The sequence below is a fragment of the Scyliorhinus torazame genome, chromosome 5 (genome assembly GCF_047496885.1).
Source record: "Scyliorhinus torazame isolate Kashiwa2021f chromosome 5, sScyTor2.1, whole genome shotgun sequence".
Classification (NCBI taxonomy): Eukaryota; Metazoa; Chordata; class Chondrichthyes; order Carcharhiniformes; family Scyliorhinidae; genus Scyliorhinus; species Scyliorhinus torazame.
Genome location: NC_092711.1, coordinates 98,794,652 through 98,821,117, shown reverse-complemented (window position 1 = coordinate 98,821,117; position 26,466 = coordinate 98,794,652). Strand labels below are relative to the sequence as shown.

At 45.7% G+C, this 26,466-nt stretch overlaps 1 long non-coding RNA gene across 1 annotated transcript; it reads left to right on the top strand.

Annotated features, from left to right (window-relative positions):
- The first annotated feature begins 165 nt into the window (after positions 1-165).
- On the top strand, positions 166-17,584 carry LOC140419131 (uncharacterized). Its single transcript, XR_011945547.1, has 4 exons — positions 166-229; positions 948-1,054; positions 4,611-5,264; positions 15,325-17,584. It is a non-coding gene; the product is annotated as an uncharacterized lncRNA (long non-coding RNA).
- The last annotated feature ends 8,882 nt before the right edge of the window (positions 17,585-26,466 follow it).

Sequence of the window (26,466 nt, the reverse complement as noted above, 5' to 3'; positions counted from 1 at the left end):
GTCAGCCTGAGCCTGTGGCTGTTCTCACCATCTGTCACCGTCACAATGTCCAGGTGATTGACGGCAGGTCTCGACCAATAGGAAGAGGAGGCGGTAGTGGAGGACCGAGTGAGGGCGGCTGGTCCTCCAACCAATCGGAGTGAATGAGGGGCGGGGCCCGCTGTGATTGAAGCATGCGCAGTGTGGGTAATGGCGAAGGAGAAGGAAGTCTTTTTCAGATCGTAAATTGGTAAGAGGCGTTTAACAATATGGAGGGAGCGAGAGATGGAGAGGGTGGGCGGTAACGTTGTGTAAAGCTGTTGTCAGCCGCAAACCGCGGAAAAAAAGTTCCGGGACCCAGTTTGTACCGAGCAGAACTGCAACTCCTTTTGGCTGAGGTTAACGGCCGCCATCTTTATTGGATGTGCATCAGGGCGCATGCGCGTTTGTCATCTTTGTCGGGGCGATGTTTCAATGAGTGGGAGGAGCTTGTTCCCCATTGTTCAGAATGGAGACAACTTGTCCATTAAACTGGATTAGTCTTTGAGTCTAAATGTCTTATTGATGATGCAAAGCGGTGACAGAGATGGAAAGAAAAGGAAGCAAATCCTGCTCTCCGGATTTCACTGTCTCATTGGACATCCTGCCCATGTGTTCAAAGCTCTGTGGCTCTGTTCAGTCACATGAAGATGCAGGGCAGAAATTCGCAATCCTGTGTCAACATCACCTTCAAATCAGGGGAGTGCTGATGACAAGGGGGTGAGTGTGCATCCTGGATCAGGGAGCAGGAGGGGAGAATGTAGTGGATTTCTTTCCTGGACTGACGGTGATTAATTTTGGAAACTCGTTTTACAGGGGATTAGTAGGGGAGGATTTACACACAGCAAATTCAAACCAGGCGAAATATTTATCTTTCCTGAATTAAATTTCTGGACTGACAATGGTGCCTTTGTAAACTTCTTTCACAGGGGCTTAGAAAGGGATTCGCAGACAGGAAACTCACAACCAATCCTCACATCAAATTCTGACACCACTGTTCGAATTATCAGGACCTGGAGATTATCAGCCTTTGTGTGTAAGCATTGAGTTCCAGATTGTATAAAATGACTACCTCCTATCTCCCCTGTAGATCTTGTTCACAACCTTAAATCTGTGTCCCGTCATCCTTTTATAATCTGCTGATGGGCACAGTTTTTAAAAATCTTTTGCCGGGTTTGCATTGTCGTTTCTGGTGCCTGGGTCGATGTTGGATGGTCTGTCTGGTTTCATTTCCTTTTTCTGTGATATTGTAGAGGTTGAATGGGCTTGGACCAGTTCATTTAAGATCCAGAACACAATTGAAGTCCCCTCCAAGAATCAATTGATCTGTGTCCAGGTCTGGGATGGATCCCAACATTTTTTTCACAAATGCTGCATAATAATAATCTTTATTATTGCCACATTCTTTATTGTTAACACTGCAGAGAAGTTACTGTGAAAATCCCCGAGTCACCTATTCCAGCGCCTGTTCAGGTACTCTGAGGGAGAATTCAGAATGTTCAAATTACCTAACAGCACATCTTTTGGAACGGTGGGAGGAAACCAGAACACCCGGAGGAAACCCACGCAGACACGGGGAGAACGTGCAGACTCCGCACAGTGACCCAAGCCGGGATTTGAACCTGGGTCCCTGGTGCTGTGAAGCAACAGTGCTAACCACTGGGCTGCCGTGCTGCCCATCGTCCCAGTAAGGGGCATAGACATTCACCACCAATGTACCTGCCAACGACCCATTGACCACCATGTATCTCCCATTAGTGTCCGCAACAAGCCCAGTGACCGAAAGAGGAATCTGTTTATTGATTAGAATTGCAGCAGCTCGAGCCCTTCGTCAAAGCCTGAGTGACACTCTTGGCTCACCCCGCTGCCATCTGGTCTGATCTCTATTTTTTTCTTCTATATATTTAGAGTACCCAATTATTTTTTTTTCCAATTAAGGGGCAATTTCACGTGGCCAATACACCTAACCTGCACAGCTTTGGGTTGTGGGGCGAAGCCCATGCAGACATGGGGAGAATGAGCAAACTCCACACAGCCAATGACGCGGGGCCAGGATCGAACCTGGGACCTCAGCGCCATGAGGGAGCAGTGCTAACCACTGCGCCACTGTGCCACCCTGGTCTGATCTCTAACCTGCAAGTGAGTCTCCTGCAAGAACACCACACCAGCATTTGGATTCTCTCAGTGAGCAAAAACACTCGACCTCTTCACTGAACCACCCAATCCCCTAACATTCTAGATGACCAGCCGAATCCAGGGTCTCCCACCCCCACTTCCCCATCATGGAGTCAGCCATTTCCATCGTGAGGGACGATCGAGTAAATCCTCAAAAGATACAGGCCAAGGGCCCACACAAGATGGCCGCCACACACGCCCTGAGAGTAAAACAAAAACAGTTCTATAGTCATCACCAGCAAGCTAACCCCTCTCTCCCAACCCCATTTCCTGCCAACGCCCCACATAATACATAAATTGAAACCAAACCCCCCCACTACCCCAGGCTCAGACCCAGACAAGACCAGCCAAAACTGGTTCAACAACTGCAGCCCCCATCTCACTCTCATTCACCAGCTTCTGGCGGGGCAACCCCTCTCAGAACAAAAAGAAAAAGAACGATGATATTGCCCACCTCGAGGATAAATCCTCACTGGAATAACTGAGTGAATCCCTATCCACACTCAGAACAGGTGAATGGTCTGCCGCCGGTTTGACTATGGTGATCAGTCTCCAGCTCACATAGGGACCTGAATCCCTTCCCATATTTCCATGGTTTCAGCATGCTGCTGGTGTCCTTGTCGCTTTCCACGTTTGACGATCTGTTGAAGTCTTGTCCCAACAGAGAGCACGTATACGGTCTCTCCCCACTCTGAATGGTGAGGTATATTTTCAGACTGTGTAACTGGTTAAAGCTCTTTCCACAGTCAGTTCACTGGAACACTCTCACTCCAGTCATGTGTGAATCGGGTTTTTTTTTAGTCACACTGATCTTGAAAATCTTTTCCCACAGACACTCGAGTCATGTGTGAATCGTTTTTTTTTTAGTCACACTGATCTTGAAAATCTTTTCCCACAGACAAACATTTCTTCTTCCACATTCACGGGCCAATGATATTCAGGTCCTGATGAATGGAGTGACTCTGTAAAATCTTGATGTGAAGTTTGTTTTGAGTTTCCATCTGTAAATCCTCCCCTTGTAGTATCCTGTAAAAGGCGTTCACAAAAGTCATCACTATAAGGGCAGGTACAGTGGTTCAGTGGTTAGCCGAGGACCCGGGTTTGATCCTGGCCCTGGGCCACTGTCCATATGGAGTTTGCACATTCTCCCTGTGTCTGTATGGGTCTCACCCCCAAAACCCAAAGATGTGCAGGGTAGGTGGATTGGCCACGCTAAATTGCCCCTTAATTGGAAAAAAATAATTGGTTACTCTAAATTTATTTCAAAAAAGGATTGTCTCTTTCCTAATGTTCACAATTAAATGGGTGGATTCCCCAGGAGATGGCAGACACTTCAGGGCAATTAAATTAATAATGGACAGAGATATGTCTAGTGTTGTTACATGGTACAGATTAGATATATTATTTACCGTTCTGTAATAAAGTAAATGTATAATTATTTCTCGTCTTGTAATATAAGACTGCAGCTCCATTATAGATTTCCAGTCATCTCTTCCCTCAGAGGGTTGTTAGTCTTTGGATTTCTCTTCCACAGGGACCAGTTGTATCTGGGGGTCATTGAATATATGAATATATTGAAGCACAAGTTTGACAGATATGAGGGCAGCATGTGGAGCAGTGGCTAGCACTGGGACTGCGGCGCTGAGGACCCGGGTTCAAATCCCGGCCCTGGGTCACTCTCTGTGTGGAGTTTGCACATTCTCCCCATGTCTGTGTGGGTTTCGCCCCCACAACCCAAAGATGTGCTGGTTAGGTGGATTGGCCACGCTAAATTGCCCCTTCATTCAAAGAAAAATAATTGGCTACTCTTTAAAAAAAAAAATTTTTTTTTTTAAATAAATAAATAAAGTTTGACAGATATTTTTTGACAATGGAGTTGAGGGTTATGGGGAACAGGTAGGAAAATAGAGAGAAAGCTGAAATGAGGAGGGATCTCTTCACTCGAGGATGTGGTGAAGCTTTGGCATTCTCTACCCCAGAGGAATGTGGAGCCTCAGTCATCAGGTATGTTCAAGACAAATATTGATAGGTTTCTAGATATTGAAATGATCGAGGGATATAGGGACCGTGTGGGAAAATGGTGTTGAGGTAGATCGGCCAAGGATCTCATTGAATGGTTGAGCAGACTCGGTGGGCTGAATGGCCTACTCTTGCTCCTGTTCTAACAGCTGTGTCCTGGTCAAGAAGCAGTGAGCTGAGCTTGGATCTGTCAATCAAGATGAATGAGCACCTTCAGGAGAATTGGGAGGGTGAGTATTAGATACAGCAGAGTGAGAATGGAGGGAGAGTGTGTGGGATGGAGATTTACAGCTTTTGGAGAACGAGAGAGGAAATAATGCCCCATAGGAACTAGAACCGTCTGTTCTGAATTTCTATCCTCTACTGACAATGATGACTTTTGTAAATTGTTTTTAAAGGATATTGGAAGAGGCGGAATTACAGACAGAAATCTCAAACATCACGTCTCGATGTGACAAACTCACTCGATTCCTTCTGATCTGAATATCATTGGGCTCTGAATATCATAAGCGAGAAGGAGAAATGTTTGTCCAATCTGTCGGCTTCAAAAGATTTTAAATGTGAGCGTGACTGGAAAAGCACCGAGACCCACACAACACACCCGAGTGAGAGTGTTCCAGTGAACTGACTGTGGAAAGAGCGTCAACCAGTTCCACAGCCTGAAAAAACATCACACCATTCACAGTGAGGAGAGACAGAGCACATGTTCTGTGTGTAGACAAAGTTCCGCTGATTGTCCAATCTGGAGAGACACGAGGAGACCCAGAACATGGAGAAACCGTGGAAATGTGGGGACTGTGGGAAGGGATTCAGATTCCCATCGAGGCTAGAGATTCATCGACGCAGGCACACTGGGGAGAGGCCATTCACCTGCTCTAAGTGTGGGAAGGGATTTATTGATTCATCCATCCTGCAGAGACATCAGCGAGTTCACACTGAGGAGAAGCCGTTCACCTGCTCCCTCTGTGGGAATGGATTCACACAGTTATCCAGTCTGCAGACACACCAGCGAGTTCACACTGGGGAGAGACCATTCACCTGCTCCATCTGTGGTAAGGGATTCACTTCGTTATCCATCCTGCAGACACACCAGCGAATTCACACTGGGGAGAGGCCGTTCACCTGCTCTCAGTGTGGGAAGGGATTCACTTCGTTATCCATCCTGCAGACACACCAGCGACTTCACACTGGGGAAAAGCCATTCACCTGCTCTCAGTGTGGGAAGGGATTCACTTGGTTAGCCAGTCTGCGGAGCCATCAGAGAGTTCACATTGGGGAGACGTCATTCACGTGCTCTCGGTGTGAGGAGAGATTCAGTGATTTATCCAGCCTGCAGACACACCAGCGAATTCACACTGGGGAGAGGCCGTTCACCTGCTCTCAGTGTGGGAAGGGATTTATTGATACATCCATCCTGCAGAGACATCAGCGAGTTCACACTGGGGAGAAGCCATTTACCTGCTCCCTCTGTGGGAATGGATTCACATAGTTACATAGAATTACATAGAACATACAGTGCAGAAGGAGGCCATTCGGCCCATCGAGTCTGCACCGACCCACATTAATCTCTCACTTCCACCTTATCCCCGCAACCCAATAACCCCTCCCAACCCTTATGGACACTACGGGTAATTTATCATGGCCAATCCACCTAACCTGCACGTCTTTGGACTGCAGTTATCCAGTCTGCAGTCACACCAGCGAGTTCACACTGGGGAGAGACCATTCACCTGCTCTTAGTGTGGGAAGGGATTACATAGAAACATAAAAAATAGGAGCAGGAAGAGATAATTTGACCCTTTGCACCTGCTCCGCCATTCAGTCTGATCATAGTTTATCATCCAACTCCATAGCCGAATCCCGTTTCCCCCTCCATATTCTTTGATCCCCTTCGCCCTCAATGCTATATCTAACTGCTTCTTGAAAACATACAATGTATTGGCCTCAACTATTTCCTGTAGTAACAAATTCCACAGGCTCACCACTCTCTGGTTGAAGAAATTTCTCCTCATCTCTGTCCTAAATGGTCTACCTCGTATCCTCAGACTGCGACCACTGGTTCTGTACACTCCCGCCTTCGGGAAAATCTTTCCTACATCTACCCTATCAAGCCCTGTTAGAATATTATAGGTTTCTATGAGATCCCCCGTTCTCTGAACTCCAGCGAATACAATCCGAACAGATTCAATCTCTCATACGTCAGTCCACAGTCCCACCATCCCAGGAATCAGTCTGATAAACCTTCGCTGCACTCCCTCTAGAGCAAGAACATCCTTCCTCAGATAAGGAGACGAAAATTACACACAATATTCCAGGTACGGCCTCACCAAGGCCCTGTATGGAACAAAGAACAATACAGCACAGGAACAGGCCCTTCGGCCCTCCAAACCTGCGGTGATCACGTGTCCTATCTAGACCAACCGCCTGTATCCTTCTAGAACCCGTCTGTTCATATGGCTATCCAGATAAGTCTTAAAAGTCGCTAACTTGTAAAAACCTTCCCCCGCACATCTCCACTGAACCTTTTCCCCCCTCACCTTGAACTTGTGTCCCCTTGTAATTGTCATTTCCGCCCTGGAAAAAAGCCTCCAACTGTTCACCATATCTATACCCCTAATAATTTTATAAACTTCTATCAGGTCGCCCCTCAACCTCCATCTCTCTGGGGAACACAATCCCGTTTATTCAATCTCTCCTCATAGCTAATACCCTCCATACCAGGCAACATCCTGGTAAACCTTTTCTGTACTCTCTCCAAAGCCCCCACGTCCTTCTGGTAGTGCGGTGACCAGAATTGGACACAGTATTCCAAATGTGGCCTAACCAACATTCTATGTGAAATGAAATGAAAATCACTTATTGTCACAAGTAGGCTTCAAATAAAGTTACTGTGAAAAGCCCCTAGTCGCCACATTCCGGCACCTGTTCGGGGAGGCTGGTACGGGAATTGAACCGTGCTGCTGGCCTGCCTTGGTTTGCTTTAAAAGCCAGCACTTTAGCCCTGTGCTAAACCAATTCTATGTAATTGTAACACAATGTTCGAGCTTTTATACTCGATACCCCCGTCCTATGAAGGCAAGCATGCTATCTGCTTTCTTCACCACCACCATAAGGGGCTGGTTTAGCTCACTGGGCTAAATCGCTGGCTTTTAAAGCAGACCAAGGCAGGCCAGCAGCACGGTTCAATTCCCGTACCAGCCTCCCCGAACAGGCGCCGGAATGTGGCGACTAGGGGCTTTTCACAGTAACTTCATTGAAGCCTACTCGTGACAATAAGCGATTTTCATTTCATTTTCATTTCCACCTGTGCTGCCACTTTTAAGTATCTGTGGACCTGCACGCCCAGATCTCTCCGCTTGTCTATGCTCCTGATGGTTCTGCCATTTATTTTATAGCTCCCACCTGCACTGGATCTACCAAAATGCATCACCTCGCATTTGTCCGGGTTAAATTCCATCTGCCATTTCTCTGCCCAATTTTGCAGCCTATCTATATCCTGTTGTATTCTCTGACAATCTTCACCACTGTCCGCAACTCCTGCAATCTTAGTATCACCCGCAAACCTGCTAATCAGACCCGCTACGTTTTCTTCCAAGTCATTTATATATATTACAAAGAGCAGAGGTCCCTGAACTGATCCCTGAGGAATCCACTAGTTACAGACCTCCATTTGGAAAAACACCCTTCCACTGCTATCCTCTGTCTACTGTGGGGAAACGAGTTCTGGATCCATCCAGCTAGTTCACCCCTGACCCCATGTGATCTAATCTTTTGCACCAGCCTGCCATGAGGGACCTTATCAAATGCTTTACTGAAGTCCATGTAGACAACATACACAGACCTTCCCTCATGAATCATTTTTGTCACCTCTTCAAATAATTCAATCAAATTAGTGAGACATGACGTCTCTCGTACAAAACCATGCTGTCTGTCACTAATAAGACCATTCATTTCCAAATGTGCATAGATCCTATCTTAGAATAATTCTTTGAGTATAATGAGTACAATTGCAGCAAGATAACCCTGCTCCTGTACTCCAATCTGCTAGCATACCATTTACTTTCTTTACCGCCTGCTGTAGCTGCATGCTTACCTTCAATGGCTGGTATCCGAGGATACCCAGGTCTCATTGCATAGACCCCTCTCCTAATCTATGGCCGTTCAGATAATAGTCTGCCTTCTCACTTTTGATCCCAAAGTGGATAACCTCGCATTTCTACAAATTATATTGCATCTGCCATTCATTTGCCCACTCACTCAACTTGACCAAATCACACTGAAGGATCTCTGCATCCTCCTCGCAGCTCACCCTCCACCTAGCTTTGTGTCATCTGCAAATTTGGAGATATTGCATTTTGTTCCCTCATCTAAATCATTAATATATAGGGTGACACAGTGGTTAGCACAGCTGCCTCGCGGTGCTGAGGACCAGGGTTCAATCCTGCCCCGGGTCACTGTCTGTGTGGAGCCAAGTTCTCCCCCTGTCTCCAGGGGTCTCACCCTCGCAACCCAAAGATGTGCAGGATAGGTCAATTGGCCACACTAAATTGCCCCTTAATTGGAAAATACGAATTGGGTACTTAAAATTTTTTTTTTAAATCATCAATATATCTTGTGAATACTGGGGTCCCAGCAGGGATCCCTGCGGTGCCCCACTAGTCACTGCCTGCCAATTTGAAAAAGAGCATTAATTCCTCTTTGTTTCCTGCCTGACAAACAGTTTTCTATCCATCTCAATATACTACCGCTAATCCCCTGTGCTTCAATTTTACACACTAATATATTGTGCGGGACTTTGGTCAAAAGTCATCTGAAAGTCCAAATATACCACATCCATTGGCTCTCCCTCGTTAACTCTACCAGTTACACCCTCAAAGAATTCCAGTAGATTTGTCAAGCATTATTTCCCCTTCATAAATCCATGCTGACTCTGTCTGATCCTGCCACTGATTTGTAAGTGCTTTGCTAAAAAATCTTTGATAATGAATTCTTGATATTTCCCCACTGCCGATGTCAGGCTTACTGGTCTAAAATTCCCTGTTTTCTCTCTAGATCCCTTTTTAAATAGTGGAATTACATACTCCACCCTCCAATCTGCAGGAACTGTTCCAGCGTCTATAGAATCCTGGAAGATGACCACCAATGCATCCACTATTTCTGGAGCCACTTCCTTAACTACTTGTGAATGCAGATTATCAGGCCCTGGGGATTTATCAGCCTTCAATCCCATCAATTTCCCCAACACCATTCCTCTACTAATATTGATCTCCTTCAGTTCCTCCCTCTCACTAAATCCTGCGTCCCCAACATTTCTGGTATCTGATTTGTGCCCTCATTTGTGAAGACAGAACCAAATTATGTATTTATTTGCCCAGCAGTTTCTTTGTCCCCTATTATACATTCCCCTGTTTCTGAATGTAAGGAAGATGCATTTATTTTCATCAATCATTTTCTCTTCACATACCTATAGAAACTTCTACAATCAGCCTAATTTCCTGTTTGTGCTAATCCCAACATCACCACTGCAGTTTGGGGGCTATGTACGATGTCCATTATTTTTTTTGTCCCTTGCTGTTTCTCAGTTCGACCCATACAGATTCCACATTGTCGGAGCTAATACCCTTCCTCTCTATTGCATTAATTTCCTCTTGAACCAGCACTGCCACTTCACTGCCTTTTCCTTTTTGTCTGTCCTTCCTAAACACTGAATATATTCAGTTCCCATCCCTGGTCATCCTGCAGCCATGTCTCCATAATCCCCATTATCTCACACCCGTTTACGTCTATTTGCTCGATTAACTCGGTTATGCCGTCTGCAGTCACACCAGGGAGTTAATATTGGGGAGAGGCCGTTCACCTGCTCTCAATGTGTGAAGGGATTTTATTAATTTATCGCAGTTCCTGAGACACCAACAAGTTCACAACTGATTACAGGGATTGGATTCTGCTGTTATTGTTTCTGTTCTCAATTACATCAAGGACTGCAGTTTGTTTATTCTGTTGGCCAATGGGGATGGTCAGAGGGTTTCTTTCTGCTGGACTGGCCGGTCTCACGACTTTGCCTCCAGTGGGCTGAATCTTTCTGAGTCTTCTTGCGAATATCTGGTTTCACATTTCACAAGGATCAAAGAGTGAAAGGGGGTTTGGAGGTTACAAGATGTTTCATTACCATTTCTGTTTGGAAACTCCAAACATCATGCGACATTGCCATGAAATTGGGCTATGTTGTTACATGGTTCTTTTGTTTAATTTATCTTGGTGCTTCTCACAGAAGAAAACTATTAGGGTATGAGGGGCAAGTTGTCTGAGGTGCACTGGAAAAGTACATAAAATAGTATGATGCGAGACAGGCAATCACTAATATTGAAGGAATTATTACAGATTTACACGGGGATTGGTTAGCTCAGTTGGCTGGATGGCTGGTTCGTGCTGAGTGACACCACCAGCACAGGTTAACTTCCCATACCGGCTGAGGTTAGCCATGGTCTGTGTCAGTATTTATGCTCCACATGATCCTCCACCCACCCCTCTATATCTCCCCCCCCCCCTCCCCACCCCCATGAGCATCTCCTTCTATTCCTTTCTCCCTCATGTATGTATCTAGCTTTACGTTCAATGTATTCATGCTGTTCACCTCAACCACTCGCTGTGGTAGCGAGTTTCACATTCTCACCACTCGCTCGATAAAGAGGTTTCTACTGAAATCCCTATTGGATTATTGAATCCCTTCATAATCTTAAAGATTCCATCAGGTCACCCACCAGTCTTCTCTTTTCCAGAAAAAAGTAGCCCCAGCCTTTCCTGAGTGTTAAATGCTCTCAGTTCTGTATATTATGAATCTTTGTTGCACCTTATCCAGCGCCTCTGTTTCCTTTTTCTAAATGGAGATCACCAATGTTGACAGTGCTCCCAGTGTAGTCTGACCCCAGTTGAACAATTCCTCTGCTTTTCAATTCTATCCCTCTGCAATGAAACCCTATATATGGGCCCCATACTTTGGGAAAGATATGAAGTTCTTAGAGAGGGTGTAAAGGACATTAATGAGAATGGCACCAGAGTTGAGGGACTCCAGTTAGTTGGAGTGACTGGAGCAGCTGAATTTCTCTCCTGAGATCACAGCATCTGGAGGGTGGGGAATGAGGCCATTCAGCCCTTTGAGACGGTGTCGGCTCTATGGAGCAAGCCAGTCTGTCCATTGCCCATTCTATCACTAAATCCCTGTGGTTTATTTCTCTCAGTGCCTGTCCAATTTCCTATTGAAAGCCGTCATCTCTGCATCTCCTACCCTCATAGGCAGTAGCTTCCAGGTCATTACCACTCGCTTTCCATGTACACCAGGCTCCTGGAGCACAGAGGAGTCTATTTGGCCCATTTGTTCCATGCTAGTATTGTACCATGACCCATTTCATCCCACAGTTCGACTATTTTTTTCAGAATGCACCAAATTCCTTTTTGGATGTTACAGTCCAATGAAATTCTAGCACCATTTATAGACCGTGCATTCCACACTTGATGTGTTTTAGAACAAATAATTGTGGATATGGTGTATCTGGAGATTCACAGAGTATGCAAAATGGTATCAGTGACGTGGTTATTACACAAAATTATGACTCAACCTTTATCAATGATTTTGGTGAGGACACTGAGTGTAATGTATCCTAGTTTGAAGACAATTAGAACAAATGTACTTTTCTATAAAACCTCTCATGACCACTGGACCTCCTAAACTGTTTTAAAGCCAATGGAGTACTTTTGAAACATATTCACTGTTGTAATGTAGGAAGCTGTAAGTACACATGTGTAATCACATTTAGTTTAAAAATTGTTTTTTTCATAGTGTATTCACTGTCATTAGTAACAAGGTCAAGGAAGCCCTTTTATACCTCAAACATGTGGCTTCCTGCAGCCATTTCACCTTCTGTCCCTTTCCGATTTAACTATGTATTGATTTCATAGGAAAAAACAATAAATAAATTAATGATTATTCAGTAGCGAACATTGATTATCATTAGTGACTTGGTATATTAGGTTATATTGCAAAGACTCGATCTTTATTTTAAAAAATAAACAAGATCAACCAAAATGTTTCCAGAAACTGCAGAACTATCAGAATTTGTTTGAAAAAATCAATTCCTTTATAACTATGGGAAGTTACAAAACATCATATTCTGCCAAGACTATGTGGGCTGGGCAGTGGGGTAATGGTATTGTTACTGGGCTAGTAATCCGGAGACCCAAGTTAATGCTCTGGGGATCTGGGATTGAATCTGCCTATGAAAGATATTGAAATTGAATAAAAGTCTCAAATTAAACGTCTCATGATTGTTGGAAAAACCTGTCTGGGTCACAAATTCCTTTAGGAAATCTGCTCTCCGTACGTGTCCTGGCCTACACGTGACTCCAGATCCACAGCAATGTTGTGATTGACTTGAACGTGCCCTCTGAAATAGCCTCAAAAGACACGCAGTTCAAGTGCAATTGGAATGCCAGTAAATGCTGGTCCAGCCAGTGACCCCCACCTCCCATGAATAAATAAGTTTTAAGAAGACTCTTTTCAATTTGAAGATGAGTAAGAAAATGTCTCTTTGATTGGATTTGATTTATTAATGAGGTACAGTGAAAAGTATTGTTCTACAGTCCAGACAGATAAGTCCAGACATGAAAAAACAAAGTGCGGATCTTGGCAGTTTGCTCAGTTCACAAAAGAATTTAATGGCTTTGTATTTTTTTTTTATAAATGTTTTATTGAGAATTTTTTCCCAAACAACAATTTTTCCCCTCTTACAAAGCAAACGCAACAATAACAATACAGAAATTTTAAACAATACACAAGTAACAAAACCCCTTTATCTTTGACCTAAACTAAACCCCCCCCCCCCTGGGTTGCTGCTGCTGGTCATCTGTCTTCCCTCTAACGTTCCCCTAGGTAGTCGAGAAATGGCTGCCACCGCCTGGTGAACCCTTGAGCCGATCCTCTCAGGGCAAACTTTATCTGCTCCAGTTTAATGAACCCTGCCATATCATTTACCCAGGCCTCCAGTCCGGGGGGTTTTTAATGGCTTTGTAGACGCAGATTAACATTTTAGTCAGCATCTGAAACATATCTAATGGTAATGTATGCTCATATAGACAGACACAAACAATACTGTAACTGAATTCGAGGAAATGGCAGAGATTTAACTGAACCACCTTTTTGAAAAATTCGGCCTTCATGACAGGGAAACAGGAAAAGCCACTCAGGGAGATGAGGAAATCCAGGCTCAGTGCGGATTTGCTGTCACCCCTCCTTTCTTATACATGAACGGTATATAGGCTGCAGAATGTTTCACACCAAAACACAGAGGGGTCAAATATAAGCAACACATAATTCTCAATTCTCTTCCATTTAACTATATTTGACTTTGTTCAAATGCTGACAATGGTCAAACTGAACAAAGATTCATGGGATTTGTATTACCCAGTGAAAAGCTTTCTTTTCTTGGTCAGTCGTGTTTGCAATTCAATGGTGTATATTTCAGAGTTATTAAGAGTGAAGATTCGAGAGCTATTGAATTCAAAACAAAGTCATATATAACAAATAAATAAATATATTGAATACTGAAACATATTGAGTAAAATTGGTGGAAATTTTCTGTTGGAAGATAAGAATGATGCATTAATGATTTAAAAAATAAAATATTTAGAGTACCCAATTCACTTTTTCCCAGTTAAGGGGCAATTTAGCGTGTCCAATCCACCTACCCTGCACATCTTTGGGTTGTGGGGGCAAAACCCATGCAAACACAGGGAGAATGTGCAAACTCCACAGGACAATGACCTAGAGCCGGGATCGAACCTGGGACCTCGGCGCCGTGAGACAGCAGTGCTAACCACTGTGCTGCCCTGTGATGCATTAATGATTGACCAGAGAGCATTGTTCCATTGGATATTTGCTGAACAAATGCTAAAGTTCAATATAAGTTCTAAATCTCATAGTCTTACAAGTTGAGACATCTGTTTTAAAGGAACCGCTGTCTTCATGTAATAAGTGACCTGGCCTCCCAGCCGAACCATTGAAAGCTGCAGCAAGACTGCAGTTGAATGTTGCACAAGGCCATTGGGTACTGTGCTGCCAGCTGCTTCTGTGGTGTAGCGGTTATCACATTCACCTAACGTGCGAAAGGTGCCTTGTTCGAAACTGGCAGAAGCATTAAATACTTCCGATTTATGATGTGGAGATGACGGCATTGGACTGGGGTGGGCACACCAAGTTGAAGTCCAACAGGTTTGTTTCGAATCGCTAGCTTTCGGAGTGCAGCTCCTTCCTCAGGTTAATGAAGAGGTGGATTCCACAAACACATATATAGAAAAATTCAATGATGCGATATAGTTCTTTGAATGCGAGTCTTTGCAGGTAATTAAGTCTTTAAAGGTCCAGACGGTGCGACTGGAGAGAGGGATAATCACAGGTTAAAGAGGTGTGAATAGTCTCAAGCCAAGCCAGTTTGTAGGATTTCGCAAGCCCAGGCCAGATGATGGGGGGTGAATGTAATGCAACATGAATCCAAGATCCCAGTTGAGGCCGTACTCATGTGTGCGAAACGTGGCTATCAGTTTCTGCTCGGCGATTCTACGTTGTCGCGCGTCCTGAAGGCCGCCTTGGAGAACGTTTTCCCGAAGATCAGAGGCTGAATGCCCTTAACTGACGGAAGTGTTCCCTGACTGGAAGGGAACATTCCTGCCAAGCGATTGCCGCGCAATGTCAGTTCATCCATTGTCGCATGGTCTCGCCAATGTACCACGCCTCGGGACATCCTTTCCTGCAGCATATGAGGTAGAAAACATTGGCCGAGTCGCACGAGTATACTGGGTACCTGGTGGGTGGTGATCTCACATGTAATGATGGTATCCATGTCGATCTGGCACATCTTGTAGAGGTTGCCATGGCAGGGTTTTGTGGTGTCATGGTCGCTGTTCTGAAGGCTGGGTAGTTTGCTGCAAACAATGGTCTGAGGTTGCCCGGTTGTTTGAAGGCAAGTAGTGGGGGTGTCGGGATGCCTTTGGCAAGATGTTCGTCTTCTTCGATGACGTGTTCAAGGCTGTGAAAATGATATCCTAGTTTCTCCGTTCCAGGGAATTCGTCAGACGAATGAAGCTCCAGAAGTTCTTCCACAGACCCCAAGAGACCTACAGCGAACCCAATGAGACAACCAATGAACCGGAACAGCAGACCGAGAGACCTGTGGGACTGGAAGATCCAGCCAGCAGGAAGGGCTGGAAAACCCCACCCATTTGAAACAAACCGATCAGCTGATTCTGCTGCTCCTCTTCCACGAAACCACTCAGTAAAACTGCCTCGAAAGTCCTTTCTTGTCCAAATTCATCTTTCCCCTCTTTTCCTGGTCTCTCCCATCATGCTCCTTCAGAGCTCATCTTGTCTGTGAGACTTACCCTTTGCTCCTTTGACCCGATTCTCACTAAAGTGTTGAACATCCAACTTCAACAATCTCCACCTTTCCACGGTATCTCCATGGAGTCAGTGTCTTTGTGCATTTCCTCTTTAGACAATCAAGTGAAGCTTGGTCCTCACACAGAACACGTGTATGTTTCTCCCCTTAGTGAATGGTGTGGTATTTTTTCAGGCTGCAACTGGTTAAAGCTCCTTCCACAGTCAGTTCACTGGAACACTCTCACCCGGGTGTGTGTTGTGTGGGTCTCGGTGCTTTACCAGTGACACTGATGTTTGAAATATTTTCCCACAAACATTTTTCATTCCACATTCATCGTCTGAGGATACTCAGGTCCTGATCAACTGAGTGACACAGTCAGATCTTAATGTGATATTTGGTTTGTATTTCCTGTCTGAAAATCCTCTCCTAATGCCCTGGAAAAGGTATTTTCAAAGGGCACACTATCAGTACGGGATAGAAATTCAGAACAGATAATTCCAGTTTCTGGGGAACATTTTTCTCTCTCTTCTGTCCCCAAAGCTGTAAATCCCCATCCCACACACTCCCTCCTACCTGGGGCTGAAATCCAAATAAAGTATTAGATCATTATTTCTGCATCCTTTTACCAAAGTTCTCATTAGAGGTAAGAATATGCTTTATAAGTCACTTCATTCATGACTTATGACAGATATTAATCTGAATCACCCTGACTGAGCAAACAGAATAACAGATGTTAACCTTGTGTCCAGAACTGACTGTGTGGAGATTAGATGAGCAATCACGAAGGTCGTTTCTCCAAATCTTCCAGGGTTTCCTTCGTTCTTCCTCTCCCACTCGAACTAAGTTACACCGGATATCAGACTCAGGGTCCATTCTGGTTCTCTTTCTGCTGACTAAATAACTTCAATCAAATATGGGGAAGACTGAATCCACTGTTCGTTTCCTGCTCCAACCTTCATTCCTGACATACCGACCCTATCCCTCTCCCTGGCAAAAGTCTGAGACTTCGCCAGTCTCTGTAAACTTTGTTTCACATTTGATCCCAATATGAGCTTCTGACCTCATAGAATCATAGACTTTATAGTGCAGAAGGAGGCCATTCAGTCCATCGAGTCTGCACCGGCCCTTGGAAAGAGAATGCTACCTAAGCTGACATCTCCACCCGATGCCCGTAACCCCACCTAATCTTTTTGGACATTAAGGCAATTTAGCATGGCCAATCCACCTCACCTGCACATCTTTGGACTCATGTCTGTGCTATCACTAAGACTTCCTGTTTCCACCTACGTTACATTATCCGGCCTCTCTCCTGTGTCTGTGCTCCTGGGGCTGAAACCTCGGTCATGCCATCGTAACCCCCCGATTCGACAATTCCATTTCACACCTGGCTGCTCTCCCACATTCTACCTCTGTAAAAGTAAAGCCATCCAAAAGTCTGCTACCCATGTCTTAATTCACAGCCAGTTCCTTCCCCCTATCACCCCTGTGTCCGAGACTTGCATTCGCTCCCAGTCTATTCCCACCCTTGTTTTCAAACCCCTCCATGGCCTCATCTCTCCCTGTCTCTGTCATCTCCTCCAGCCCCACAAACCCCTGAGATATCTGCACAGCTCTGATCCTGGACTCTTGCACACCCCCGATTCTAATTACTCCGCCATGGTTTTAAGTTCCTTCGGACCCAAGAACTGAATTCCCTCCCTAAACCTCCCCGTCTCCACCTCACATACCTTATTTATAACTCTCTTTAAAACTCACCTCTTTGACCAAATTTTTTGGTCACCTGTCCTGATATCTCCTTTTGTGTCTGACTTTGTTTTATAATGTTCCTGTGAAGTTGACTGGGATGATTTATGATGTTAAAGGTGTTATATAAATAGAAGTTGTCGTTGTTGACTGTAACCCTGACCTCCTGTTTTACAATAACCCATTGGTTTCACAACAAACTCTATCTCTGATTTATTTCCCCCTGCGGGTTTGCAGCCTCTATAAAAACTGTGGCCGTTAACTCAGGCCTGTCACCGGGGGCAGGCCGCAGCTGTCTCCATGGAGCTCAATGCAAAGCCGAGCCCGGAAACTTCTTGTTGGGATTTGCAGCCTCCACCGGGCTTCAGTGAAACCTCGCAGCCTGGTGCATCATCGGCACTGCGCATGCTCCAGTTCACAATGCCCGGCGACTGATTGACTGCTGCTCTGGACCAATTGCAAGAGATGGGCGCATCTGGAGGACCAAGCGGAGCTGCTGGTCCTCCAACCAATCAGACTGAATAAGGGGCGGGGCTGGGACCCGGTCTCACACGTTGGTTGGTTGACAGTTCAGGATTCAGGCGATCGGGTGGAAATCGTGAGCCGGTCAGATCCCGCCTGGTGAGTCCTGAGGGAGGGATGGAGCCGGCGGGTGCGTCGGGAGGCTTCATAAACACTCCGTGTAGCCCGAAACTCCGAATACGAAGCTCGGATACAGTTGAACCGGCGAAAGCTACTCGGGCTTTTCCCGCGACCCGCCTGGCGCATGCCGAGGGAGCGAGAGCCCCGGCTTTGCTCCGCCTCCCATTCACTCTGATTGGCTGAAGGACCGGCTGCACTGGTTCCATCCTCTAGCCCCGCCCCCTCTTCCCATTGGTCCGAACCCGCCGTCAATCAGTCCCCGGGCATTGTGAGCTGGAGCAAACCCTTCACCATCATTGTCAGCTCCCTGGTTTGCAGCTGCGGAGCTTCTCCCTCCCGGGAACAGGCCCAGGTTAACGGGCACCATCCTGCTTCAGACACTGGAGGATGGTTCACATCAGAGGATGGGGGCGGGGGACAATAAATAAGACCGTACACTTTTTACTCAAATCAATGAGGACAGCAATTTCACACTTGGAGTATAGTGTTCAATTCTGGTCGCCACACTACCAGAAGGATGTGGAGGCTTTAGAGAGGGTGCAGAAGAGATTTACCAGAATGTTGCCTGGTATGGAGGGCATTAGCTATGAGGAGCGATTGAATAAACTCGGTTTGTTCTCACTGGAACGAAGGAGGTTGAGGGGAGACCTGATAGAGGTATACAAAATTATGAGGGGCATAGACAGAGTGGATAGTCAGAGGCTTTTCCCCAGGGTAGAGGGGTCAATTACTAGGGGGCATAGGTTTAAGGTGAGAGGGGCAAGGTTTAGAGTAGATGTACGAGGCAAGTTTTTTACGCAGAGGGTAGTGGGTGCCTGGAACTCGCTACCGGGGGAGGTAGTGGAAGCAGGGACGATAGGGACATTTAAGGGGCATCTTGACAAATATATGAATAGGATGGGAATAGAAGGATACGGACCCAGGAAGTGTAGAAGATTGTAGTTTAGTCGGGCAGCATGGTCGGCACGGGCTTGGAGGGCCGAAGGGCCTGTTCCTGTGCTGTACATTTCTTTGTTCTTTGTTCTAGCATGGCGGCATAGTGGTTAGCACAATTGCTTCACAACTCCAGGTTGAATTCCTGGCTTGGCTCACTGTGCGGAGTCTGCATGTTCTCCCTGTGTCTGCGTGGGTTTAGAACAGAGAACATACAGTACAGAAGGAGGCCATTTGGCCCATCGAGTCTGCACCGACACACTTAAGCCCTCACTTCCACCCTATCCCCGTCACCCAATAATCCCTCCTAACCTTTTTGATCACTAAGGGCAATTTATCATGGCCAATACACCTAACCTGCATGTCTTTGGACTGTGGGAGGAAACCGGAGCACCCGGAGTAAACCCACGCAGACACGGGGAGAACGTGCAGACTCCGCACAGACAGTGACTCAAGTCGAGAATCGAACTTGGGACCCTGGTGCTGTGAAGCCACAGTGCTATCCACTTGTGCTGCCCCCTTGTCCAAAATTGCCAGAGAAATTAGAATTGCTTGTTCAGAATTTCTATCCTGGACTGAAAGTGATGGCTTTTGTAAACTCCTTTTACAGGGGGTTAGAATTGGAGAATTTGCACACAATAAACTGAACCCAACAGAAAGGTTTGTCTCTTTGCAAATTCTATCCTGCATTGACTTTTGTAAAATGATAGATTACAGCGGTCAGGAAATATTAAATGGAGTGGGGCCTTTTTTCTATTGAAAACAAGGAATTAAGCAGTGGCCTGATACAAATCTTTAAAATTATCAGTAGTTTGGAAAGGGATAGATAGATAGAATTTACAGTGCAAAAGGAGGCCATTCGGCCCATCGAGTCTGCACCATCTCTTGGAAAGAGCACCCTGCCCAAGCCCACAGCACCCTATCACCATAACCCACTAACCCCACTCAACCAACACTAAGGGCAATTTTGGACAGTAAGGGCAATTTAGCATGGCCAATCCACCTAAGCTGCACATCGTTGGACTGTGGGAGGAAACCGGAGCGCCCGGAGGAAATCCACACACACATGGGGAGAACGTGCAGACTCCGCACAGACAGTGACCCAGCCGGGAATCAAACCTGGGACCCTGGAGCTGTGAAGCAATTGTGCTAACCACTATGCTACCATGCTGCCCACTATGGGATGATGTGGGAGAGTCCAATAACAGGGATCATCAATAAACAATGAGTCATAAATTCAAGAAGTTATGAATAAATCAAAGGGGGCAATATGGACAAATTTATTTACTTACAGGTTTGGAATGTGCAATTCATTACCATGGAAAGATGAGATAGGTGGGACAGTAGGAGATTTGTGCCAAGTGAGGACAGCAGCAGAATCTGTGCCAGAATGGCCTGTTTGTGTCTTATATATTCACAGTAATTCAATGCAATCACCTTTTACAGAATATTTGCAGATGCAAACATCATGTTGAGATCTGACAGAGACACTTGATTCATCAGGAACGGCCTTTCAACGTGGAAGGACCATAAGACATAGGAGCGGAAGTAAGGCCATTCGGCCCATCGAGTCCACTCCACCATTCAATCATGGCTGATTTCAACTCCATTTACCCGCTCTCTCTCCATAGCCCTTAATTCCTCGAGAAATCAAGAATTTATCAACTTCTGTCTTAAAGACACTCAACGTCCCGGCCTCCACCGCCCTCTGTGGCAATGAATTCCACAGACCCACCACTCTCTGGCTGAAGAAATTTCTCCTCATCTCTGTTCTAAAGTGATTCCTTTTTATTCTAAGGCTGTGCCCCCGGGTCCTCGTCTCCCCTGCTAATGGAAACAACATCCCTACATCCACCCTATCTAAGCCATTCATTATCTTGTAAGTTTCTATTAGATCTCCCCTCAACCTCCTAAACTCCAATGAATATAATCCCAGGATCCTCAGACGTTCATCATATGTTAGGCCTACCATTCCTGGGATCATCCGTGTGAATCTCCGCTGGACCCGCTCCAGTGCCAGTATGTCCTTCCTGAGGTGTGGGGCCCAAAATTGCTCACAGTATTCTAAATGGGGCCTAACTAATGCTTTATAAAGCTTCAGAAGTACATCCCTGCTTTTATATTCCAAGCCTCTTGAGATGAATGACAACATTGCATTTGCTTTCTTAATTACGGACTCAACCTGCAAGTTTACCTTTAGAGAATCCTGGACTAGGACTCCCAAGTCCCTTTGCACTTCAGCATTATGAATTTTGTCACCGTTTAGAAAATAGTCCATGCCTCTATTCTTTTTTGTCTGTTTCGTCTTTGGGGGAAAAGGTTAAAAATCACTGTGATTGGAAAAGCACCGAGACACAGACATCTAAGTCATTTTCCACAGTTAGCTGGAACTGAGTTTTAACCAATCACACAGCATGAAATTAAATTGCAGCATTTACATCAGAGTGAGGCCGTACTCAGGCTTCAACTGATGATCCAAGCTGGAGAGAGATAAGGACATTCGCACCAAAGGAATCAAGAAGCAGCAATTGGACATTCAGCCCCGTGAGCCTGTTCCACCATTTAATAACATCACGGCTGATCTGATAGTGATGTAAAATCTGCATCCCACCTACACCTGATAACCTGTCAATAACTATGAAGAAACCATGGAAATGTGGGGACTGTGGGAAAGGATTCAATTCCCCGTCTGAATTGGAAACTCATCGACGTGTTCACACTGGGGAAAGGCCATTCACCTGCTCTGTGTGTGGGAAGGGATTCACTATGTTATCCAACCTCATCACACACCAGCATGTTCATACTGACCAGAGACCGTTTAAATGTGCTGACTGTGAGAAGAGCTTTAAAAGCAGAAAGGATTTACTGTTCCACCAACGCAGTCATACTGGGGAAAGGCCATTCACCTACTCCGTGTGTGGGAAGGGATTCACTCAGTCATCGAACCTCCGGACACACCAACGTGTTCACACTGATAAGAAATCTTTCAAATGTTCTGACTGTGAGAAGAGCTTTAAAAGTAAAAGGTGTTTAATGATACATCAACGCACTCACACTGGGGAGAGGCCGTTCACTGTGTGCGGGAAGGGATTCACTTGTTCATCCCGGCTTCTGATTCATCAATCTGTTCACACTGACCAGAGACCTTTTAATTGTTCTGACTGTGAGAAAACATTTAAAAGCAAAAGGGATCTTGTGAAACACCAACGCATTCACACTGGGGACAGGCCATTCACCGGCTCCAAGTGTGGGAAGGGATTCACTCGGTCAGCCCACCTTCTGAGACACCATCGAGTTCACACGGGGGAGAGACCATTCAGCTGCCCTATGTGTCGGCAGGAATTCAATGTTTCATCCAACTTTCAGCAACATCAGCGAGTTCACACTGGACAGAGACCGTACTCTTGCCCCGTGTGTGACAAGAAATTCACTCAGTCATCCCACCTGAATACACACCAACTTGTTCCCACTTGTTCAGAAACCTTTTAAATGTTGCGACTGTGAAAAGGGATTTAAAAGTAAACCGAATCTGCTGAAACACCAGCGAGTTCACACTGAAACAGAATCATAGAATTTACAGTGCAGAAGGAGGGCATTCAGCCCATTGAGTCTGCACCGGCCCTTGGAAAGTGCACCCTACTGAAGCCCATACCTCCACCATAACTCCATAACCCCACCAACCTTTTTGGACACGAAGGGCAATTTAGCATGGCCAATCCACCTAACCTGCACATCTTTGGACTGTGGAGGGAAACCAGAGCACCTGGAGGAAACCCACACAGGCACGGGAAGAACGTGCAGACTCCATGCAGACAGTGGCCAAAGCCGGGAATTGAACCAGGGACCCTGGAGCTGTGAAGCAACAGTGCTAACCACTGAGCTACCATGCTGACCACACATGGGAGCGGTGCTGGGGAGTCACTGGGAGAGGCTGTTCAACTGCTCCGCGTGTGGGAGGAGATTCACTCAGCCAAACAACCTGCACAGCAGGTTCACAGGCAACAGCAGGGTTTGGATTCAGCTGTTTTTGCTGCTGTTAGTCACATCCAGGACTGAATGATGCCTGGACGCCTGTTTCCAGTGGAGCTCCACAGTTTTCCGGTATATATCAATGATTTAGACTGAAACGAATGCACCAGGATTCTACAAAAGTTGCTCATGTGTTTTAGACAATGAGGGAGAAAGCCATGGACTGGGCCAGGTGGACAGAAAAGTGGTAAATGGAAATTTAGATAATGAGAGGTTACTAATGTTAATAATGAAATAAATAAAGACATGGCAGGACATCCCAGCCCAGTGGAATACACATCCAGTTCCATGTGGGAAAACCAGGGCACTTCCATTATGCTGGAAATGTCATCAGCTGGAGCAGCAGGAAGCAAAGGGGATTGGTCCAGGGGTAATTTTGTGACCAGAAGACTGTTTCCAGCGGAGTTCTGGATTGTTCAGGACAAGATTCCAAACTTTGTGTGTTATATAGAAATGATTTAGACTTCAACAAAGGGTCATGGTTGAGACATTTGCAGTGTTGTGGTTGACAGTGAGGAATAAAGTTGTAGACTACAGGAAGCTATCGGTAGACTGATCAGCTGGACAGCAAAGAAGCAAATGGAGATCAATCTGGAGGAGTGTGAGGTTATAAATACACTTGTGGTTCGTGTACAAGGACACAGATCCTTCTCTACTGTGGTATTTATCCTGCAGTCTCTCTATTTAAATTATTATTATTCCCAACTTAACTTTATTATAAGACAACTTCACTTTTTCCCCAAATTATACTTTGGGTGGGATTCTCCCAGCCCCGGGCCGGAGAATCCCCGTAATCGCGCCCCGACGCCGGCATGAGATTCTCCGCTCTGCGGAGAATTGACGGCGGCGCGTTTGGCACGGCGCCGGTTAAGGCCGCTGCATGCGGCCGGGCCAATGATTCTCTGGCCCGCATGGGCCAAGTGGCGCTCTGAAAAGGTAGTCCCGCTGGCGCCGTCCACACCTGCTCGCAGTCGGCGGGAACTCTGCGCTCAGGATCAGGGGTGCGGCCTGTGGGGGAGGGGTAGGGGGCTCTGACCCTTGCGGGGGGGGGGGGGGAGGCCTCCGGGGAGAAACTGTGGGAATGTGGGGACTATGGGAAGGGATTTTATTTGCCATCCCAGCCAGTAGTTCATCAGTGCACTCACACTGGGCAGACGCTTTTCATGTGCTCTGATTATGGAAAGGGATTCACACACTCATACCACTTGCAGACACACCAACATATTCACGCTGGGGAGAGGCTGTTCACCTTCTCCCAATGTAGCAAGGGATTTGTTCATTCCTCCAATCTGTTGAGAGACCAGTGAGTTCACACTGGTAGAGACCATTTAAATGCCCAGACTGTGAAGAGTGTTATAAAGATTCTGGGGAACTGATGTCCCATTATCATGTTCACACTTAAGAGAGACCATTCAGATGCTCTCACTGTATCATAGAATTTACAGTTCAGAAAGAGGTCATTTGGCCCATCGAGTCTGCACTGGCCCTTGGAAGGTGCACCTGACTTAAGCCTATACCTCCACCCTAACCCCGTAAACCAGTAACCCCACCTAAACCTTTTGGACAATAAGGGCAATTCAAAATGGCCAATCCACCTAACCTGCACATCTTTGGACTATGGGAGGAAACCGGAGCACCTGGAGGAAACACACAGAAATACGGGGAGAATATGCAGACTCCATACAGACAGTGACCCAAGCCAGAAATCGAACCTGGGACCCTGGAGCTGTGAAGCAACAGTGCTAACCACTGTGCTACTGTGCTGCCCAATCAGCAGCTTACCACTCAAAGGTCTGGGTTCAGACAATCGTCTCACCTCACTGTACAGCAGCGTCTTCACACAGAGCCATTCACCTGCTCCCAGTATGGGAGGGGATTCACTCAGATTCCAACCTACTGATGCACCAGCAAGTTCACAAGTAACTTCAGTGATTGGATTGATTTGCGAATCACAGCCTGGACTGAACCATATTCATTGGGGTCTGTCTCTCCCACAAGCCCCGAAAGATGTGCTTATTAGGTGAATTGGACATTCTGAATTCTCCCTCTGTATACCCGAACAGGGGCCGGAATGTGGCGACTAGGCGATTTTCACAGTAACTTCATTGCAATATTACTATAAGCCAACTTGTGACAATAATAGAGATTATTATTATTATGATGTTCATAAATTCCAACCCTGTTGTAAGAAATTAAATTCTGAATAAAAATCAAGTCAAATCAGTTTGTGTTAATCATAGTTAATCAATGGGCGGCACATTAGCACAGAGTTAGCACTGTGGCTTCACAGCGCCAGGGATTCGGGTTTAATTCCTGGCTTGGGTCACTGTGCGGCGTCTGCACGATATACCCGTGCCTTTGGGGGTTTGCTCCAGGTGCTCCGGTTTCCTCCCACAAGTCCCGAAAGACGTGCTTGTTAGGTGAATTGGACATACTGAATTCTCCCTCAGTGTACCCAAACAGGCGCCGGAATGTGACAACACGGGGCTTTTCACAGTAACTTCATTGCAATGTTAATGTAAGCCTACTTGTGACAATAATAAAGATTATCATTATTATGACTGTGGGATTAATTGGATGAATCTTCCAAAGAGCCAGCACTGGTATAATGGGCTAAATAGTTTCCATCTGTGCTGTATCGTTCCATAGAATAATTAATATTCAATGGGAACAGCAGTAAGCCATTCAGCCTTTCAAGCCTGCTCCTCCATTTAATAAAAAAATGACTGATCCAACACGAAGTCCATTTTCCTGCCTTCTCTCCATAACCCTGATTTCCCTAAATTATTAAAAACCTATTGATCTCAGCCCTGAAAATGTTCAAGGACATCCACCCAATTTTTACCCTGTCTAACCCTCTAAAAATCTTATGTTTCAGTCATATCATTTCTCACACTTCTGCACTCCAGGGAGTACAGACTCAACTTGTTTAATCTTTCCTCATATGGAAATGTCTCCATACCCGGGATCATTGGCGTAAATCTCCTCTATACTGCCTCCAATGATATATCTTTCCTTAAATGAGGGGACCAAATCTCCCTTGAATAAGCACCCGCATCACATTTGCCTTCCCTATTTCCTTCTGCTCCTCTATGCTAGCTTTCTGAGCTTCATGAACAAGAACCCCAAGTCCCTTTGGGCTACAGCTTTCTGCAGTCTCACGATTTAAACAAGAATCCGACTTCTCATTCATTCTTCCAAAATGAACAACTCACATTTTCCCTCATTGAATTCAGCCATTGAGTTCAGCATCAGTAAATAGAGGAGAGGAACCAGTGACTGTCGGATTGACGCAGACAGACTTAGCACCCTGAGAGAAGGAGTCAGGGAAAAGTTGGAAAAAGTTCAAAAAACGAATCATGTACCGACAAGAAAATAAAGGTCTTTTGGGAATGGAATACAACAGCGCAGATATTCACAAGAATGTAGGTTTGTATTTATTAATTTCTTTGAATGGCGTAACAAAATTTGTTTCCTT